This window comes from Arachis ipaensis, chromosome B06, assembly GCF_000816755.2.
Source record: "Arachis ipaensis cultivar K30076 chromosome B06, Araip1.1, whole genome shotgun sequence".
NCBI lineage: Eukaryota > Viridiplantae > Streptophyta > Magnoliopsida > Fabales > Fabaceae > Arachis > Arachis ipaensis.
In genome coordinates, this window is record NC_029790.2 from 61,818,857 (window position 1) to 61,841,279 (window position 22,423).

Below are 22,423 nucleotides of genomic sequence, written 5' to 3' on the forward strand. Positions count from 1 at the left end.
AGACTTAGGAGATGCAGAACCTCCATGGGAAAGTCCAGTCATAGAACCCCCTTTCAAGACGTTTGAAATTGATGCTAAGGAAGGTGTACAACCTCCAAGGCATATCACAGTTGAAGACTTGGAAGAGGTTGATCAAGAGATGGAGATTCAAGAAGAAGAAGCACAACCTCCCATGCCCTTGGAAAGCAATGAAGAGGAGATTAAATTGGAAAAGAGCTGCCAAGAGGAAGAGGTTGAAATTGAAGAAGCTTGCAAAGAGGTGGTAATTATCAGAGAAGAGCACAAGGGAGTGGAGCTTGCAATTTCATTAAAAATACCTCCCCCTAAGTTGCCATCATCCTTCACAACATTCAAGTGGGTAAAATTCATATCCCATAGCTTTCTAATCCCACTTGAATATGGGCTACTGGAGACGGATGGTCAACTTAGAGCTCTTTGTGGCATTAAGAGTAAGAGGAAGATGGTCAGTGGTAAGAACTGTCCTGCAAGGTTCATCATGGTTGGAAGTTTTAAGTTCAAACGCAAAGGTTGGTATAAAGCTCAACTGAATGGGTCTAGGAAGCTGTTTGGTCGCTGCAGTGAGAATTCAGATCACCTTTCACCCGGTTGGAAAAATGCAGATCGAGACAAAAACGGGTGTAAAAGCAAGATTTGGGATTCTGGAATCTGTTCTGACATCCAATACCCCGGGAGCCTAAGAATCTTTTTGAAGCTGCTCAAGGGTTTTACATGCCTAGTTTGGGACCCCGAAGGTTACTGGAATCACAAACACTGGTGGAGATTCCTGGATGAGTTCAAGCATAAGCTACCATAGCAGGAATCTCATCAAATGTCCAACTTAAGGACTATAACTAAAAGTGCTAGGTAGGAGACAACCCACCATGGTATGATCGTTCCCTTTCCATTACTTAGTTTTATTTATTTTTGAATTTTATTCTATTTTGTTATATTGAACCTGGAGTTTTGCATCACATTCATATTAACATTGCATTCTGTATTTTTCAGATTATAAAAAAAAAAGCGAGCACGCGACGCGACCGCATCAGCGACGCGTCTGCGTCGCAAGGAGAGAAGAGAAAATAAAAACGAACAGAGAGTCACGCTGGAGCAAGGCTGGAGGTGTGCCAGTGGAACAATTCGTCCCACGCGACCGCATCGCTGACGCGTCCGCGTCGCAGGGGAATACTGGCCTCCCATGCGATCGCGTGCCCCACGCGGCCGCGTGACCTGGATTTCGACGTCAAAGGGTGCATGGCCGAAAGTTGAGCTGGAGTTGGGCTGGAATCGTGCTGAAAGCCCAAGCCTCACCACGCGAACGCGTGCCCCACATGTCCGCATCACATCCCCATGATGGCCACTCACGCGATCGCGTCCCTCACGCGATCGCGTCACCCAGGATTTTGGCAATACTAAGTTTTGAACAGAGAGTTGTGCAACCGCGAGGCTGCACTCGCGCCACTAGCACAAATCAAGTCACGCGATCGCGTGCCCCACGCGTCCGCATCGCCTAACCTTATTGCGCACCATGCGACCGCGTCACCCACGCGACCGCGTCGCCGGCGTCACACAACCTATCCAGATTAGTGCCAATTTTCTTATCTTTTCTTCTCCGAATCCTTATTCTCTTATCTTTTCCTCTCAAAAAAATGTGATCTTTGTCTTGCCTAATTCTATATTTCCATAATTTGATGTATACATGCACTTATATGATTGAGGCCTTTATTTCACTGAGCTTACATACCCATATGGCCTTACTTTTCATTATCCCTTGCAAACCAATTTTGAGCCTATTGTACCCCCTTTGTTCTTTTTATTTAGCACATCATTAACTCTAAGCGGAAAACAATAATGTCCTTAATTTGAATCCTTAATTAGCTTAGACTAGTGAGAGTGCTTATGATTTAAGTGTGGGAAAAGTGGGTTTGGAAACATTTGGTTTGAGAATTGAGTATGTTAGAATTTTCTGAAAATGTGAAAGAATGTTGAGAATATGTTCATGCATTCAATACTTTAATCATATGCATTGAGAAAAATAAAAGAAAAAAATAATAAAAAAAAATAAAGGAGAAAAAGAAAAGAAAAAGAGCAAATAATAAAAGGGGACAAAATGCCCCAAAGTAAGTGGTGAAAGCAACGCATATGTACTGTACTTGAAATTAGAATGCATGAATATATGGAAAACATGGTTAATGGATGGTTAGATGTTGTATTATGATTACATGGATTGTCTAAAGTTAGGTAGAAAGTTTAAGTTAATTGAGGATTCAGATTTTAGTCCACTTGACCAAATACAATCCTACCTTGACCCTAACCCCATTACAACCCTTAAAAGACCTCCTGATTTGTGTATTTGTGCATTAAACTTATGTTGATTGTTAGATGAAGAGCAAGCCTTAGAAAGCAAGGATAGTAGAGAATTGAGACAATCGAACCTTAAACACATGAGTGATTAGAGTGTATACACTTCCAGTGAAGGTTCGATGCTCAATTCCTTGTTCCCTGCTTTCATAAGCTATTTTCTTCTTGCAAATCTATTTGTACTTCATTTTTATGATTTGAATTAGTGAAATCCAGTTCATATTTATTCTTGGAGAATTTATTTACTTTTAAACCAAGTAGGTAGAAGCATTTCACATTTAGCTGCATTCATATAGATAGGATTGCATTTCATACTTTCTACCATTCCTCTTCATCTTTATAGCTTCTCTTGAGCTTAGCATGAGGACATGCTAGTGTTTAAGTGTGGGGAGGTTGATAAACCACTATTTCATGGTTTATCTTGTGCTCAATTGAGTGGTTTTCATCAACTCTTTACCCACTTATTCATATTATTTGCATGGTTTTACATTTGCCTTCCTAATTATGTGCTTTGATTGAAAACATGCTTCTTTGATCTTATATTTGCTTATTATTAATCCTCTCTTATTACCATTAGATGCCTTGATATGTGTGTTAAGTGTTTTCAGATATTATAAGGCAGTTGCATTGGAAAGCTAACGTCCGGGGTTTCGATTTGATATATAATATGCTATAGTTCTTCTGACGCTAGATGATGCGATCGCGTGATCCATGCGGCCGCGTCGTAGTGACAGAAATCCAGCGTGGCAAAATTCGAAACCAGCGAATTCTGGACTGTTTTTGACCCAGTTTGCGGCCCAGAAAACACAGATTAGAGGCTATAAAGTGGGGGACTACATCCATTCATAAGGAAGCTTTCACAATTCACAATTTTAGGAGTAGATGTAGTTTTTAGAGAGAGAGGTTCTCTCCTCTCTCTTAGGATTAGGATTTAGGATTTCTCTTAGTTTTAGGAGTGCCTCTAAATCCCAGGTTCAATGTTCTTGAGTTATTATTTCTCTTCTACTTTTAGATACCACCTTACTTCCTAATAAACCCCAATTTACAAACTCATAACCAATAATAAGAACATACTTCCCTGTAATTCCTTGAGAAGACGACCCGAGGTTTGAATACTCGGTTAACAATTTTTAAAGGGGTTTGTTACTTGTGACAACCAAAACGTTTGTACGAAGGGATTTTTGTCGGTTTAGAGACTATATCTACAACGCGACTGTTTTTATGACATTCTTTACTGGCAAAAATCCCAACGTCAAGCGTCATACGCGCCTGCGCGTGGATGGGAGATATGGGAATGGGCGTGGAGGCATATGGTGCGCGTTCGCGTGGGTGAGCTGGGCCAAAGGAACAAAACTGGCCCAGAGTTGGCATAACTCTCGGGTCTTTGGCCTGGGTGATGAAAAATCTCACCGACGTGCGCATGCACTGTGCATTTGCGCGTCGATGAGAGAATTAATGATAGGGCGCGGAGGCGCCAGGTTCGCCTACGCGTGGGTAGGGAAACACAAAGGGACGCGGACGCACCATGCACGCGTCCGCGTGGCTTGAGGCCCAGAGTTGGCCCAAAAGTGGCATAACTCTCTGGTCCTTGGCCCAGAAAGCGCGAAACCTACAGCCGACACGCGCGCGCTTTGTGCTCTCGCACGTAGCTTTTTTTTTTAAGAGCATCAAGAAGAGCTCCTAATCCTTCCAACCTCCTCTAAGACTCTAAAACTGGCTAAGATGCAAAATTAAACATATTTTTGAATTTTTTGGGGATTTTTCAAATAAATTGAGGAAACTTGCAATCCAAGCAAAAACTCAAATTCAAAGAATCATCCCTAGTTAAGGCATATAATCTATAAACAACTTAGCAAGAAAGACAAAATATACTAAGGGGTGAGGAAACTATATACAATAGAACCCAATTCATTCATTTATAATATCTACAAGAGAGTGGAAAGAGTTTACCATGGTGGGGTGTCTCCCACAAAGCACTTTTGATTTAAGCCCTTAAGTTGGACATTTGGAAGGATCCTTGTCAAGGTGGTTTATGTCTGTATTCATCCTTGAACTTCCAAGAGTGCATGTCCTTCAATTGGTTGTCAGAAGTTCCAACCATTTTCACCAAGCTTTGGTGAGGTTCTCTCCAAGATATGAGTTCCCAAGGTTGATTTCCATGTTGTGATCCAAGATCCCATATCTTATCTTCGCACCCATCTTCTAGTTGATCGCCTTGATTCCGTTCGGGTGACAAGAAAGCTGAATCCTCATGAAGGCACCAAACTATCCTCCTAGACCTATTTAATTGAGTACGACACCAACCTTTGCTCCTTGAAGCTTCAACCATAATTAGCCTAGACTTGCAACGCCAACTACTAAACATCCTCCTCTTTCGCTTAATTCCACAAAGCGCCCTAAGTTGGCCATCCCTCTCAAGCAAGCCATACTCAAGTGGGATAATAAAGCTAAGAGTTAGAAATTTTACCCACTCAAATGAAAGATTAGATGACAACCTAGGTGGAAGAGTTCCCAAGGATCTTGACAAAGCACGCTCTACTCCCGTCCATCTTCTTCTAGAGGCTTCCACTACTTGGCAAGGTTCTTCAAGCTTTACCTCTCGCCAAGCTTCTTCAAGTTCACCTTCATCATAGATAGGGGGTTTAGTGAAGTCTACCTCGTCATCAATTCCAAGCATAGTGGGGAAGGATTCGTCAAGCTCTAAAGGGTCATATGTTGATGCGAAATCATCATATGTAGGAAGGCTTGTTGATTGGGACACTTCTTCCAATCCTTCATTCACAATATGCCTTGGAGGTTGCACGTCCTCCTCAACATTGCTTTCTAATTCATTGGAAGAAGGCTCAACAAGATCATCAAGGTTGATCAATGTGGACAAAAAATCACTAATGATGGAATCCACTTCTTGATCAATTTCCTTCGACTCTTTATCCACTTCCTCAACGTCACTCTCCTCTTTAACATTCCTTCCAAACTTCGTGGAAGAGGGCTCTTCAACTTGAGATTCCTTTATGTGCTCAACATATCCTAAACATCCAACCACTACTTCCTTCTGTTCACTAATTTCTACCTCCTCCACTTGTTGTACTTCTTGTTTTAACTCCTCCTCCTCTTCATGGAGCTTCAAGTTCACTCCCTCACTAAGCTCTTTGGTTGCTTCTCCACATTCAACAAGGGGAGTGCCTTGATCACATAGGCTTCGGCAGGATGAGACCATGTTACCAATGGCTTCTACCATGATAGCCATTTTTGCTCTTAACTCCGCAAACTTCTTTTCATCCTCCTCTTGTCGCCTTAAGATATGAGATTCAAGATCTCTCAATTCCAACATGGGGGCTTCATCGGGAGGTGATGGTGGGAGAGAAGGTTCATTGTTTGAGGGAAGGTTGTTGTAATCAGAAGGTGGTTCATATTGGTGAAATTCTTGAGGTGGTGTGTATGGACTGTGTAATTCATGGGAGTACTGGTGTTGGAAAGGTGGTAGGACTAGATGTGGTTCATATGGTGGCTGGTATGGTGGGTATGGGTTAGGGTCATATGAAGGTAAATGGTGGTAGAAAGCTTGTGAGTAAGGTGGTTCAAAATTATGTCTCGAAGGGGGTTCATATGCATGTGGTGGTTGTGGTTGACAATCACAATAAGGGTCATCACACACATTGGATTGGTACGCATTAGGATTAGGATTATACCCATCAGAGTTCGGAGGGGGTTGTTGCCAAGAAGGTTGTCCATAAGCTTGGGACTCCTCCCATCTTTGATTTCCAAATCCTTGATGCACATCCTCATTGAAGCTTCCATTTCCTACAACACAGTTTGAACCACACTCATAACCAAAGTGATGAGAATTCATGGTGATAAGATAAGACAAAAATAAAACTAACAAGAAACAAAGAAAACAAAATCCTACAACTAGCAAAAGTCAACAAACAAACCAAAAATCAAAATATTCACAATATATACAATAGCCAATAACATAGAACCATTGCTATCCCCGGCAACGGCGCCATTTTTTTTTATGCGCGCGGCTTCTATGATGGTATAGAATTTCTTCAATTGGATGAATTCTCGTTGCAAGAATAGTTCTACACCAACAAAGAATCCTCACATGCAAAAAATTTTGGTTGTCACAAGTACAAACCTCAATAAAAATTTACCGAAGTATTTAGACTCTGGGTCGTCTCACGAGGATGGCAATGAAGTGGTCAATTATTGGCTATGAAAGGGCAAAGGGGGTTTGATTAATAAGAAGGCAAGAAATTAAATGACAAAATGCGTAAATCAAGCAAGTAATTAAAAAAAGCAAGATAAAGGACTCTTGGCTAAGACTTAGGTAATTGAGATCACTATGCTTGTCAACAATTCAAACATTGATAATTATGCAGAACCGAGCTCATTAGGTCTACTCACTAAAGGCTTAAGTACGTAATGTCTACTCCTAGGCTTGGAGTACGTCAAATGACTTGATCAATATCAATCCATAAGTCCTAACCTAGCTACTAATCAACTTAGTAGTAGGCTAGAGTTAATGGTTATCAAATTGATCCCAAGGGTCCTAGATTTACCAATTCAATGAAGCCCAAGGACTCAAGATCACTCAATCCCCTTAGCCTAGTCCAAGGGTCAAGAGAAATACTCAAAAACTATAGAAAACATTATATCAAACACCTAATATGCAATAGAAGTAAACATCACAAAATGCTAAAATTAGGGAAACCTACAACTATCATAAGCAAGAACTCAACAATGTCAATGAAGGTAACATAAAAGAGATATGGAAACATAAATTTGCATTAAAAGGAATTTGGATCCACAATGTTCATCAACATAAAAGATAGCAAAATGAGAATTTAACATTACAACTAAGAAAGACAAGATGTAGAAGTGAGAAATTGTAAAAGAACCAAGATGAAATCAAGTAATTAATTCAAGATCCAAGATATTTTAACCTAATCCTAACCTAATTCTAGAGAGAAGAGGGAGCTTCTCTCTCTAGAAAACTAACTAAAGGCTCATATTGACTAACTAATTGCTCCCCCTTGCTTGGACTTCAATTCTGCATGAAATACACTCAGAAACAAGTTGGATTTGGGCCTGGGCAGCTCAGAAATTGCCCCCAGCGTTTTTCCTTTAAGTGGGTCACGTGCTAGTATCGGGGCGTACGCGCCATGTGCGCGTGCGCGTCGATTGGCTATTTCTTCATCCGCGCGGACGCGTCATGTACGCGTGCGCGTATCTAGGCAAAATCATTTCTGCGCGCGCGTCTTGTACGCGTGTGCTTCCATCAATTCATTCCCAATTTTTTTGTTTCTTCATGCATTCTCCACTTTGTATGCTTTTCTCCTCATTTCTTCCATCCAATACTCACCTTATGAACCTGAAATCACTCATCAAACACATCAAGGCATCGAAGGGAATTAAAGTGAATTAAAATCATCAATTTAAGGGTCTAAAAAGCATGTTTTTACACTTAAGTACAATTCAAGGGAGAATTACAAAACCATGCTATTTCATTGAATAAATGTGGGAAAAGGTGGTAAAATCCCCTAAAATAAGCACAAAATATACCATGAAATCGGGGTTTATCAGGCTGTTTCCTCAAATAACAAATACAGATGAAAACCACAAAAGATGTCGAAACCCCACTAATTACAATGATCAGGTTAACTTTAAAAGAACTCTTATGTTTATGTGAAAGCAACTCAGGACATGGAGGGAGATTAAGTTCAGATATCCCACCATAGAGATCTTCATTTCCAATGAGTGACATTGTCGTGGTGTTCCTGAAGATTCCTCCTATTGGGACCTCACCATAAAGATGGTTAAAAGACAAGTTCCAATAATTCAGAAAAGTCAGATTCTCAAGTTCATTCGGAATTGCGCCTGAGAAGTTGTTGATTGAGAAGTCTAAGATTTCAATATTTCTTAGAGAACCAAAGAACGAACGTATACTTCCATGAAAGAAGTTTCTCGTCAGCCAAAAGTCTGTTAAAGTAGAACAAGCACCAAGTTCCAGGGTTCACCAGATAAATTATTTGTATGTACATACAGTATGCAAAGTTGTTTCAAGTAACACTTGTAAGATTACCAATAACACTAGGAATGTTACCAGATAACTTGTTCTGTTGCAAGTTCAATCTTGCTAGATTTTTAAGCTTTCCAACTGAATCTGGAATTGATCCCTCAAGGGAATTCTGTGCCAAAAAAAGTGTAGTCAAGCCGATTAAGTTCCCAATTGTTTGAGGTATCCTCCCAGATATCTGATTAACCCACATAACATCACCTAGATTATTTGCCTCAAAATATAACCTTTGCAATTGAGTACAATTGGTTAGTGAGGAAAGGAAATCCAAATCATGAGCTTGTCCACTCCCAAGATTGTTATAGTCCATTATAAGTTGCTGAAGCTTGTTCAAGCCAATTCCCAAAGTAAGAGGAATTGGTCCTCTAAAAATATTCACTCCTATATCAAACACTTGCAACTGAGACAGGTTAGAAATTGAAGATGGAAAAGTTCCAGTAAATTGGTTCAATGGAATAGTAAACTGCTGGAGATTGGGAAAAGCATGGTCTATATTTGAAGGAAGAGTACCCACTAATTGGTTTTTCCTTAAATGAAAATCTCAAATATCGGAAAGATTGTAAAGTGAAGGAGGAATCATGTAACATCCTAATTACCCTAAGCCTTACCTCGCGTCGTAAAACAAAGGTTAATCAAAAGTTACGATAGTTCAAAGCTTAGACATATAATATATAGAAAGAAATAATATATTCTAGAAGACTGATGAAGAATATAGCTCAAAAACAGGATTCAAAATCGCGCAAAACATACTCACGAAGCTACTAACTTAACGCACAAGAAACAGATATAATATAACAAAAGATAAGAGTATAATAGTATAAGAATCTAGCCACAGCTCGTGGAGTTTAAGCCTGCTAGTTATATACAGACTATACAGAAGTTTGGAAGTTAAAACAGCTCATAATAATTTTTCTCTCAAAATAAGCCTCTAGGCAAAAGTAAATACAAAAGTGAGAGATACAAACAAAATAATCAAAAGACATCCAAAATATATCCAAGATCCTCCGCTCTGTCACCATCGAAATAACTCACCGAGGTGGGTTGCGACCTGCATCTAAAAAACAACAACAAAATATGGTATGAGAACCAGAATTCTTAGTATGGTAACAGTGCCCAGTGATGTAAGATATAAGACCCCGAGACGCCTAAGGCAATCCTAGAACTTCATATCCATCACAAGATTCATCTTAAAGCATGTCTAAAACATTAACAAATAAAATAAAACCTTAACATGATAAAGGGTATTCTAACTTAAAGGATTTTCTAATTTAATAGTTCTCCGCTGTCCCACAGCCTTCACCAACCTATCCTCCATGTGATCACATCGCCGCCGCCTTCCGAACCTCCTCAATCCTAGTAGAAAATACAATTTTTACAATGCAAGTAAAACCCAAGTATAGACATATATGGCAAGTAATTCAAATTGGCAATTAGGAATGTTATACAATAAGGCAAGCAATTACAAGTCGGCAAAGCACACAAACAGATAAAAGATGCACATGATGAATGCCTATCCTACTGGCTGTAATATCACATTGTCGGTTCAACTACCAACCCGACACATCTTCATGGAGATGTCGCCCTTCGGAATCATAATTGGGAACCCCTGAGATATGGTGCTCGAAACACCGTCCAGGATTTTGTGCCTGCACACTCTAGTGATCCGAAGGGATGCGAGCGGGATACTATTGCCACGGACCTCACATCTCAATGCAAGCGGGACGAACCACCGCACTTATGCCGCCGCCACTACCTCGACAGGCGGGATTCAACTGCCGTCCCTGCCGGGCGCATAGCGCTCAACAATCTCAGTATAAAGCAATAGTTCAGTGGTTTTCAGAAAACATTTTTCAGTATAGCATGGATCCATCATTTCATTCTGAGCCCTCGACTCGTCTCAACCACTGACAATTCAACATTTTCATTCTGGACTCATTAGTTCATCAGTTTCTCAATTCATATATCTTTCTCCCTTCTCATTCCACCAGACCCACCCTCAGTACACTAGAAACCTAAGCCTCCGTTCTCTAACTTTTCAAAGTAATACCAAGTAAATTTCCTAGGACCTTTCCCATGCTTTGATACCCAAAATAAGCCAAAGAGTATTAAATAGGTGTCACAGAAGTTTACAAGCTTGTTGGGAAGGTGAAATAGTTAAAAACAAAGTTTAAGTTGAAAAACAGGGTATGTGCGTACGCACAGGGGTGTGCGTGCGTATGCCTAGGGAGATTTTCAAAAAGTGTTCGTACGCATAGAGGTGTGTGTACGCATAGAGTTGTGCGTACGCACAAGTACCAAATTTTACAGTTTTGTCCGCTCGCACAAGGCGTGTCAGCGCCCTCAACAGAATGCACCTTCCAACGTGTGCGTGCGCACAGGTTGTAAAACTTCATTGGTTATGTGTGTGCACAGGGCGTGCTAGCGCTCCCATTAGTAAGCCTTCCCCTGTGTGTGTCTACGCACAAGGCTATGCGTACGCACAGGTTCAAAAACTCACAGGCTGTGCGTGCGCACACAAACCAGAATCACAAAATTCTGCAACATTGCAGAATTTCAGATTTTGACACCAAACTTTGAATGATCATAACATCCTCTACAAAAATCCAAATTTTACAAACTTTATATCAATTTGAAGACTTTTCAATGAAATTTAATTCTAAATAAGTTTCAACAAATTTTGAAAACTGAGGCACAAGTTATGATCCGTCAAAGTTCACCAAAAATCCCTTTTTACCAAAATTTCACAAGTTCTCAATTTTTCCTTGAATCATATAGCCAAAACCAAATTAAACCCTTCCAAACTCCAATTTACATCAAATATACCCTTTTGTGTCATAATTCACCCTTCATACCAATTTCTCAACCCATAATACAATATCATCAATCTCAACATCAAATATATCACACTAAAACTATTTTTCAATCCACACAATCATTTATTATCATCATATCACTAACCATCCTCATGATTAAGCTCATTCAACCCCAGTCTCATTCTTCGACATCATTTTATCAACATTAACATTACAAGTCATCAATAACCCAAATCATCAAATCATCATAATTCATCATAAATCATCATTCAACAACTCAACAACTAATTCAATTCCAACCTATCCTATGAATCACTAGCCTAAGTGTCAAGAAATATTATATATTACATAGAGGAAACCGAAACCAAACCTTGGCCAATTCCCAATATGTACCAAAACCCAATTGAGCACAACCTAAGCTTCCAACCACAATCCATGTCACCAATCACATCAACAAGCCTCAACAATCACCAACAAGCTCCAATATTCAAGCTAATATCACATATTTCACATAATCAAACCTAATACTCACCATAAATCAATTTACAAGGGTTCAAGAACAACTCACTTTACCCAATAGTTTTGAAAGCCAAATCCAATGTCAATCAAGGGCTAGAGTGCACCTAAACACTCAAAATCACAAAATTTCACTTAATCCAAAATCCTAGAAATTCGAAATTTTTGAAGGAAGAATTGAGAAAGATTTCGTGATATTCTTACCAGTTTCTTAGGTGGATTTTGTAGAGCTCTTCGCGAGGAACGCGTGGCCATAAATGGTGCGGCGATCAAAGCTCCGTAGCTCAAGTTAAGAGCTTGAGAAGTTCTATATTAATAGTGCTTCTCCGTTCTCCTTCTCCTCTTAAAGTACAGCTGTGTTTTGTGTTTGTGGGGGAGTAAATGAACTCATTTGGGTTCATTTAAGTTTATATATATATTGGGCTTGGACCTAACTTGACCCGGTCCAACCCGTTAGTGTTTTAACCCATTTGGCCTAACTTTGGGCCAAACTTTTAAAATTAATGCCCGATTTTCTATTTCTAAAATTTTTTAAGGTTTTTAACTGTTTTCAATTTTTCTCACACAGTACCAGACAGACTTGAACTGGTTCGACCGGTTCGGCTTCCAGTTCACGGTTTTACGCGGTTTCTCGCAGAAAATACATTTTCTGACCCAGAAAAATCTACTGAGTCCAAAAATCATATTTAAATCCTCAAATTCTCATTCTAAATTTTTGGATCCTATTTTGGGAAATATTAATTATTTACTTAAACGGTTAATTAGTCGCGGTTCTTACATTCTCCCCCACCAAATAAGAAATTTTGCCTCAAAATCTAGTGATTACCTGAGAATAGCTCGGGGTAATCCTTCCGCATCTTGGATTCTAATTCCCCAGTATGCTCTTCCACTCTTGCAACTTTAACCAACTGAACTTCCTTTCCGCGTAACTTCTTCACACTGGTGTCGTCAATTCGCACCGGAGTTACTTGAAAAGTCAAGTTCTCCCTCAACTCGACGGATTCGGGCTCTAACACATGAGCCGCATCCGACATGTACTTACGGAGTTGTGAGACGTGGAATACGTCATGCAAGTTAGATAAGTGAGGCGGCAAAGCTACTTGATAAGCCACCGGCCCGAATCGCCTCAGAATCTCAAACGGTCCAATGACCCTCGGATTCAACTACTTTGTCTTAATCGCTCTTCCAATCCCAGTTGTCGGTGTAACCCTCAGAAATACGTGCTCTCCCACTTCAAATTCCAACGGGTTCCTTCTTTGATCCGCATAGCTTTTCTATCGACTCTGCGCAGTTAAAATCCTTGCTCGAATTTGCTTGATCTTCTCAGTAGTCTCTGCTACCACATCAGGGCCTAAAACACTTACTTCACCAGTTTCATACCAACAAAGTGGAGATTGGCACTTCCATCCATACAGGGCCTCATACGGAGCCATCCCAATGCTCGCATGAAAGCTATTGTGATATGCAAACTCCACCAATGGCATCTAACGGTCCCAACTTCCAGGTTGATCCAAAATACATGCTCTTTGCATATCTTCCAATGTCTGAATAGTCCTTTCCGACTGTCCATCCATTTGTGGATGATACGCGGTGCTGAGACATAGCTTCGTACCGAAGGCTTTTTAGAAAGTTCCCCAAAACCTTGATGTGAATCAGGGGTCACAGTCCGACACTATGCTCGATGGCACACCGTGCAACCTTACAATCTCCTTGATATACAATCTCGCCAACTCCTCCATTGAATAGTTTACCCAGATAGGCAGAAAATGAGCAGATTTGGTTAAGCGATCCACGATCACCCAAACCGCATCAAATCCCGACCTAGTCCTTGGTAAACCGGTCACAAAGTCCATTGCAATTCCTTCCCACTTCCACTGAGGAATCTCAAGTGGCTGTAGCATTCCCGACGGTTTCTAATGCTCTATTTTCACCTTCTGACACGTCAGGCACTTAGATACAACTGTAGCTACATCATCTTTCATCCCAGGCCACCAGAACATCTTCTTTAAGTCATAATACATCTTCGTACTTCCGGGATGAATAGAAAACCCACTGTTGTGAGCTTCCGACAACAAGTCTTGCCTCAAACTTTCGACGTCCGGTATATAAATTCTCCCTTTGTATCTCCACAATCCTTCATCATTCTTAGTGAATTCTCCATGCCTCTCCTTACCAACTAGTTGAAATAATTGCTGAAGCTTTTGCTCATCTTGCTGAGCTTTCTGTATCTCTGATTTAAACGTACTTGAAATCTGCAACTGATTCAAACAAGCTCTTCTGGCAACTTCACTAATATCTAACTTGAGGTCTACAAACTTATCCACTAATTCCTCTTCTTTGATCCTCATCCATGCTATTGTTAAAGACTTCCAACTCAACGCATCCGCCACAACATTTGCCTTTCCGGAGTGATAACTTAGTTTAAAATCATAATCCTTAAGCAATTCCATCCACCTTCTCTGACGCATATTAAGCTCTTTCTGATCAAAGATGTACTTGAGACTCTTATGATCAGAAAAGACGCTAAACTTCACTCCGTACAAGTGGTGTCTCCAAATCTTGAATGCAAACACAATCGCCGCTAATTTCAAGTGATGAGTTGGGTAATTTACCTCATGCGGTCTCAGCTGACGCGATGAGTAAGCCACCACGTTCTGGTGTTGCATTAACACATAACCCAAACCCTTGAAGGAAGCATCACAGTATACTTCAAACGGTTCATGCGGTTTCGGTAAAATCAAAATAGGCACTGAAGTTAACTTTTGTTTCAAGGTCAGAAAACTTTCTTCACACTCCGACGTCCACACAAACGGCACCTCCTTCTTTGTTAACTTAGTCATCAGTAGTGCAATCCGGGAAAATCCTTCAATGAATCTCCGGTAATATCCGGCCAAGCCTAAGAAACTCCTAACTTTCGTCACCGTCGTTGGTCTTTCCCATTCCATCACTGCTTCCACTTTCGAAGGATCTACAGCTATTCCTCCTTTGCTCACCACGTGACCTAGGAACTTTACTTCCTCCTTCCAGAACTCACACTTGGACAACTTAGCATATAATTTTCGCTCCTTCAGAATTTGCAACACAATTCTCAAGTGTTCCTCGTGCTCCTTCACTGTCTTAGAATAAGCTAAGATGTCATCTATGAAAACTACCACGAATTTGTCCAAAAAGGGGACGAAATACTCTGTTCATGCAATCCATGAACACAGCAGGTGCATTCGTCAATCCAAAGGACATTACCATAAACTCGTAGTGCCCATAGCGCATCCTAAACGCAATTTTTGAAATGTCATCTTCTTTCACCCTTATCTTATGGTAACCGGATCTCAAAGCAATCTTTGAAAATACTCCAGCTCCTTGCAGTTGATCCATCAAATCATCTATCCTTGGCAACGGATACTTATTCTTCATAGTCACTTTGTTAAGCTATCTGTAATCCACACAAAGTCACATTCCTACATCCTTCTTCTTCACCAATAAAACTGGCGCTCCCCATGGAGATACACTCGGTCAAATAAACCTCTTGTTCAGAAGCTCTTCCAACTGAGTCTTTAGTTCAGCCAGCTCTATCGGAGCCATTCGATACTGCATAATCGATACTGGTCTGGCTCCCGGCACCAATTCAATCGCAAATTCAATCTCCCTTTGAGGTGGAAATTCACGAATATCTTTCGGAAACACCTCCGGAAAGTCTCTAACTACCAAAATCTGAACTAAGTTCTGGACATCACCTAAAGCATTAGCAGTCAACAGGATATAACCCTGATACTCTTCCCCACTATAGTGCACCATTACGGAGTTCAGGTAATAACCCTCGGCTATCACTGCTCCATTTTCTCCTTCCAGCATAAACTGAATTGACTGCTCAAAGCAATCCAACAAAACCCGATTTTTCGACAACCAATCAAACCCCAATTACTAATTCAAAGAGGGATAGTACTGATTTAGGAAATAATTACTAATTACATAGTGCCCTTGGTCTTAATTCATTATATATACTTCTCAAAGCTTTAATTAAGCTTCACTTTTAATTTCTCTGCAAATTGACTTTTCACCATATTCTTAAAGTTGTCATGTATGGATTATTGGAGGAATTGAATTCTACCTAACTCTCTCTCAAATAAAGGAAAAATTACCCCCTTTATGACATGTCTAACAATTATTGGATGAAATGAATTATGTCATCATGGTTGATGTTAATTCTTAATTTAACTTGAGTTTTGACAATTAATTAAACTAATTAAATATGGTAAATTGTTTTGTAAATTACAAGAGTTATAAAAGAGATTTTATTTTATAATGTTTTCCTTTTTTAAAATTCCACATATTAATTAGATCTAACGATACAAAAATAAAAAAAGAAAAAGAAAAAATGAAAAGAAAAATAAAAAGGCCAAATCACAAATTTAAAATAAAAAAAAAAGAAGATAACATGTTAAAGGGTGAATTTCATAGTTGTTAATAGAATTGATATAAGAATTGTGTGATTTTGTAAGTATGAAGTTCAGGTGATCTTACTGTAACTAATTAGTTTGGTTGTCAACCCTTAAATTAAGAATTAAGTTAATCATCTTGATAATATAATTCATTTTATCTAATAACTATTAGATTTATCATAAAGGGTAACTTACTTTTTATTTAAGAGAGGGTTAGGTAGAATATTTATTGATTATCTTGGTGTTTGGTTTTGAGTTCAAGGAGCTGTCTGTTCCAATTTAATGCTTTCACTGGTCCATTTCTTTGAGTTTAAATGAAAATATATATGATATATTTAATTTCTAGATATGTAAAAGTCATATGCATGTAAAGTCCAAAAAATGTTAGGAGTTTTATTCATGTTTAGTCTCTGTCTCACATCTCAAACAACAAATAAAGTTTCACAGTAAATGTAACGATGGGGGAACTCTAGCAGTTTAGCTTAAAACTCGTCTGCAACCACAGTAGGTAATTTAATTAAGTCATTAACGTCTAAGTTTAGGTTTAAATGAAAATATAGTAGCTACAGACTATTTTTAGATGTGTAAAATGTAGAATCATATAAAGCTTATGTCAATATTTTAAAATCAGTGAGTGTGCAATATCAATAATAGAAACACAAAGAACAAGTGAAAATTGCTAGTAATTATTAACAATTCTGTAGAAGAATGTAGATGCAACTGATTTAAAAATGAGTTTGAGATATTTTCAACACGAATTTTATTATGATTGAGAGCTAATACCAATGATTAACACCAAACTCTAATATAAACTTGTAAGATTAAGGACAGTTACAGAATGTCTTTGCATGGTGGTTGCATTCAATAATACATAGTTAGGGTGATCCTAATATATATTATGCACACTAGGTCATTTAATCAAGTCATTGATGTATAAGTTTAGGTTTGAATAAAAATATAATAGAAAACCCTATTTTTTATATGATATAAAGTTTATATTAAAATTTTAATCTAATTGAATGTGTAGTATCAATAATGTAACACCCTACTATGCAGAGGTTTACGCTTAAGTCATAAAATAGAGGTAGTGAGGTATTACGACCTCTAAAAGAAAATATGTACATAACTAGGAGCCTTGAAAGAAGGTTTAAACAAAAACCGCAAAAATAAAATGCATCGCACACGGAAAAGCGCAATCGGATAAAACGTAAACTACACAATAAGAAGTGGAGGATCAAAATACAGAATAGCAAGCTCCTAACATATCCGCGAAGTAAAGACTGGCCAGAGTATAAGTGTGTATATACATACATATAGTCATAACCCAAAGGAATCCCCAAATACAAAATAAACGACCTGCTTCTCCATCGTCGACCTCTAAGAAGGACATAGTTAGCTATATATACATATAGGAAAATTCTAAATCATAAAAACATCATATGATATCAAAATATAAAATCCCAAATTAGATTTTGCTTGCCAGAGATCTCAGAAGCTCACCGAGGTGTATCCTGACTTGCATCTGAAAACAACAACATATATATAGTATAAGAATCAGAGGTTCTCAGTATAGTAATAGTGTCTACATACATAATATATAAGGTTCCGGATAATTTATACGCTTTTTGGCATTGTTTTTAGTATGTTTTTAGTAGGATCTAGTTACTTTTAGGGATATTTTTATTAGTTTTTATGTTAAATTTACATTTCTGGACTTTACTATGAGTTTGTGTGTTTTTCTGTGATTTCAGGTATTTTCTGGCTGAAATTGAGGGACTTGAGCAAAAATCAGATTCAGAAGTTGAAGAAGGACTACTGATGCTATTGGATTCTGACCTCCCTGCACTCAAAGTAGATTTTCTGAAGCTACAGAACTCAAAATGGCGCGCTTTCAATTGCGTTGGAAAGTAGACATCCAGGGCTTTCCAGCAATATATAATAGTCCATACTTTGGCCGCGTTTAGATGACGCAAAAGGGCGTTGAACGCCAGTTCTACGCTGCAGTCTGGAGTTAAACGCCAGAAACACGTCACGAACCAGAGTTGAACGCCAGAAACATGTTACAAACTGGCGTTCAACTCCAAGAATGACCTCTTCACGTGTAAACTTCAAGCTCTGCCCGAGCACATACCAAGTGGGCCCCGGAAGTGGATTTATGCATCAATTACTTACTTCTGTAAACCCTAGTAACTAGTTTAGTATAAATAGGACTTTTTACTATTGTATTAGACATCTTTGGATCATCTTATGATTTTTAGTTCATCTTAGGATCATATTGATCACGTTTGGGGGCTGGCCATTTGGCCATGCCTGGACCTTATCACTTATGTATTTTCAACGGTAGAGTTTCTACACACCATAGATTAAGGTGTGGAGCTCTGCTGTTCCTCACGAATTAATGCAAAGTACTACTGTTTCTCTATTCAATTCAATTATTCCGCTTCTAAGATATTCATTCACATTTCAATATGAATGTGATGAACGTGACAATCATCATCATTCCCATACGAACGCGTGCCTGACAACCACTTCCGTTCCACCTTAGATTGGATGATTATCTCTTGGATCTCTTAATCAGAATCTTCGTGGTATAAGCTAGATTGATGGCGGCATTCATGAGAATCCGGAAAGTCTAAACCTTGTCTGTGGTATTCCGAGTAGGATTCAGGGATTGAATGACTGTGACGAACTTCAAACTCGCGAGTGCTGGGCGTAGTGACAGATGCAAAAGGATAGTAAATCCTATTCCAGTATGATCGAGAACCTCCAGATGATTAGCCATGCAGTAACAGCGCATCGGACCATTTTCACAGAGAGGATGGGATGTAGCCATTGACAACGGTGATGCCTCCAGATGATTAGCCATGCAGTGACAGCGCATCGGACCATTTTCACAGAGAGGATGGGATGTAGCCATTGACGACGGTGATGCCCTTACATAAAGTTTGCCATGGAAAGGAGTAAGACTGATTGGATGAAGACAGCAGGAAAGCAGAAGTTCAGAGGAACGAAAGCATCTCTATAAGCTTATCTGAAATTCTAACCAACGAATTACATAAGTATTTCTATCTTTATTTTCTATTTATTTATTATTATTATTCGAAAACTCCATAACCATTTGATATCCGCCTGACTGAGATTTACAAGGTGACCATAGCTTGCTTCATACCAACAATCTCTGTGGGATCGACCCTTACTCATGTAAGGTTTTATTACTTGGATGACCCAGTGCACTTGCTGGTTAGTTGTGCGAAGTTGTGAAGTTATGTTTGGACCATGGTTCTGTGCACCAGTTGTGGCGCCATTGCCAAGGAGAGAACGAACAACAAATTTTACAACCTCAGAGTAACAATTTCGCATGCACCAAGTTTTTGGCGCCGTTGCCAGGGATTGTTCGAGTTTGGACAACTAACGGTTCATCGTGTTGCTCAGATTGGGTAATTTTCTTCTTATTTTATTTTCAAAAAGTTTTCAAAAAAAATTTTCTAAAATACTTTCTTCTTTTTCGTTTTTCCCAATTAATATTCGAAAAAAAATAATATTTTCAAAAAAATAAAATATATTTTTCTTCAGAATTTTTAAGAATGAATTCTAGAGTTTCATGAAGCATGTAGAAGCCTGGCTGGCTGTAAAGCCATATCCAAATTCATTTGGACTGAGGCTTCCAAACCATCATCACAAGAGCAAGCTAGCTGTTCCTAATCCACCTGCTGTTGTATGACTGATTTGTATCTTCTAAAGCTTGGCTGGCTATTAAGCCATGCCTAACCCTCATATTGGAGCTTTAGACTAAGAGTACAAGATTCCTGGAATTCATATTAAAAATTTTGGAATCCTTATTTTTCTTTTTCAAATTAATTTTCGAAAAATACAAAAAAAAATTTAGAAAATCATAAAAATAAAAAATATTTCATGTTTCTTGTTTGAGTCTTGAGTCAAATTGTAAGTTTGGTGTCAATTGCATATTCATTTTGCATTTTTCTAAAATTCATGCATTCATAGTGTTCTTCATGATCTTCAAGTTGTTCTTGGTAAGTCTTCTTGTTTGATCTTGATGTTTTCTTGTTTTGTGTCTTTTCTTGTTTTTCATGTGCATTTTTGCATTCATATTGTCTGAACATGAAAGATTTCTAAGTTTGGTGTCTTGCATATTTTCTTTGCATATAAAAATTTTCAAAAATATTTTCTTGATGTTCATCATGATCTTCAAAGTGTTCTTGGTGTTCATCTTGACATTCATAGCATTCTTGCATGCATTCATTGTTTTAATCCAAAATTTTCATGCATTGAGTCTTTTTCATGTTTTTCTCTTTCATCATTAAAAAAATTCAAAAATCAAAAAAATATATTTCCTTTTTTCACTCATAAATTTTGAAAAATTGAGTTGACTTTTTCAAAACTTTTTTTAAAATTTAGTTGTTTCTTAGGAGTCAAATCAAATTTTCAATTTAAAAATCTTATCTTTTTCAAAAAAATCATATCTTTTCCATTTTTTATTTTTGAAAATTTCAAAAGTCTTTTTCAAAATTCTTTTTCTTATTTTTATATCATATTTTCGAAAATCACATCATCAATTAATGTTTTGATTCAAAAATTTCAAGTTTGTTACTTACTTGTTAAGAAAGATTCAAACTTTAAGCTCTAGAATCATATCTTGTGATTTCTTGTGAATCAAGTCATTAATAGTGATTTTAAAAATCAAATCTTTTTCAAAACTAATTTCAATCATATCTTTTCAAAAATATCTTTTTATCTTATCTTTTTCAAAATCATATCTTTTTAATCATATCTTTTAAAACATATTTTTTTCAAAAATTTGATTTTAAAATATCTTTTCTAACTTCTTATCTTCTTATCTTTTCAAAATTGATTTTCAAATCTTTTTCAACTAACTAATTGACTTTTTGTTTGTTTCTTATCTTTTTCAAAACTACCTAACTAACTCTCTCTCTCTCTCTAATTTTCAAAAATCTGTTCCCTCTTTTTCAAAAATTCTTTTTAATTAACTAATTGTTTCAATTTTTAATTTTAATTTAATTTCATTCCTAATTTTTGAAAATCACTAACCCTTTTTCAAAATATTATTTTCGAAAATCCTCCCTCTCTTTCATCTCCTTCTATTTATTTATTCATCTACTAACACTTCATCTCACCCAAATTCGAACCCCCTCTTCCATCTGTGTTCGAATTTTCTCTTCTTCCCTTCTTTACATTACATTCTTTTCTTCTTCTACTTAGTTCCATGGACTTCCATCTGAAGATCCTTTTCAGTTCTTAACTGAATTTTTGCAGATCTGTGATACTGTTAAGACTAATGGAGTAGATCCTGAAGTCTACAGGTTCATGCTTTTCCCTTTTGCTGTAAGAGACAGAGCTAGAGTATGGTTGGACTCTCAACCCAAAGATAGTCTGAACTCTTGGGATAAGCTGGTCACGGCTTTCTTAGCCAAGTTCTTTCCTCCTCAAAAGCTTAGTAAGCTTAGAGTGGATGTTCAAACCTTCAGACAGAAAGAAGGTAAATCCCTTTATGAAGCTTGGGAGAGATACAAGCAACTGACCAAAAAGTGTCCCTCTAACATGCTTTCAGAATGGACCATCTTGGATATATTCTATGATTGTCTGTCTGAATTAGCTAAGATGTCATTGGATATGTTTGCAGGTGGATCCATTCACCTAAAGAAAACGCCTGCAGAAGCTCAAGAACTCATTGACATGGTTGCTAATAACCAGTTCATGTACACTTCTGAGAGGAATCCTGTGAGTAATGGGACGCCTCAGAAGAAGGGAGTTCTTGAAATTGGTACTCTGAATGCCATATTGGCCCAGAATAAAATATTGACTCAGCAAGTCAATATGATTTCTCAAAGTTTGAATGGAATGCAAGCTGCATCCAACAGTACTCAAGAGGCATCTTCTGAAGAAGAAGCTTATGATCCTGAGAACCCTGCAATAGCAGAGGTGAATTACATGGGTGAACCTTATGGAAACACCTACAACCCCTCATGGAGAAATCACCCAAATCTCTCATAGAAGGATCAACAAAAGCCTCAACAAGGCTTTAATAATGGTGGAAGAAATAGGTTTAACAATAGTAAACCTTTTCCATCATCCACTCAGCAACAGACAGAGAACTCTGAACAAAATACCTCTAATTTAGCAAACTTAGTCTCTGATCTCTCAAAGGCCACTGTGAGTTTCATGAATGAAACAAGGTCNGGAGG

General features: G+C 38.1%; 1 pseudogene; it reads right to left on the reverse strand.

Annotated features, from left to right (window-relative positions):
* The window catches only part of LOC110263757, a 17,517-nt pseudogene extending 8,500 nt beyond the window's left edge, over nt 1-9,017 (reverse strand).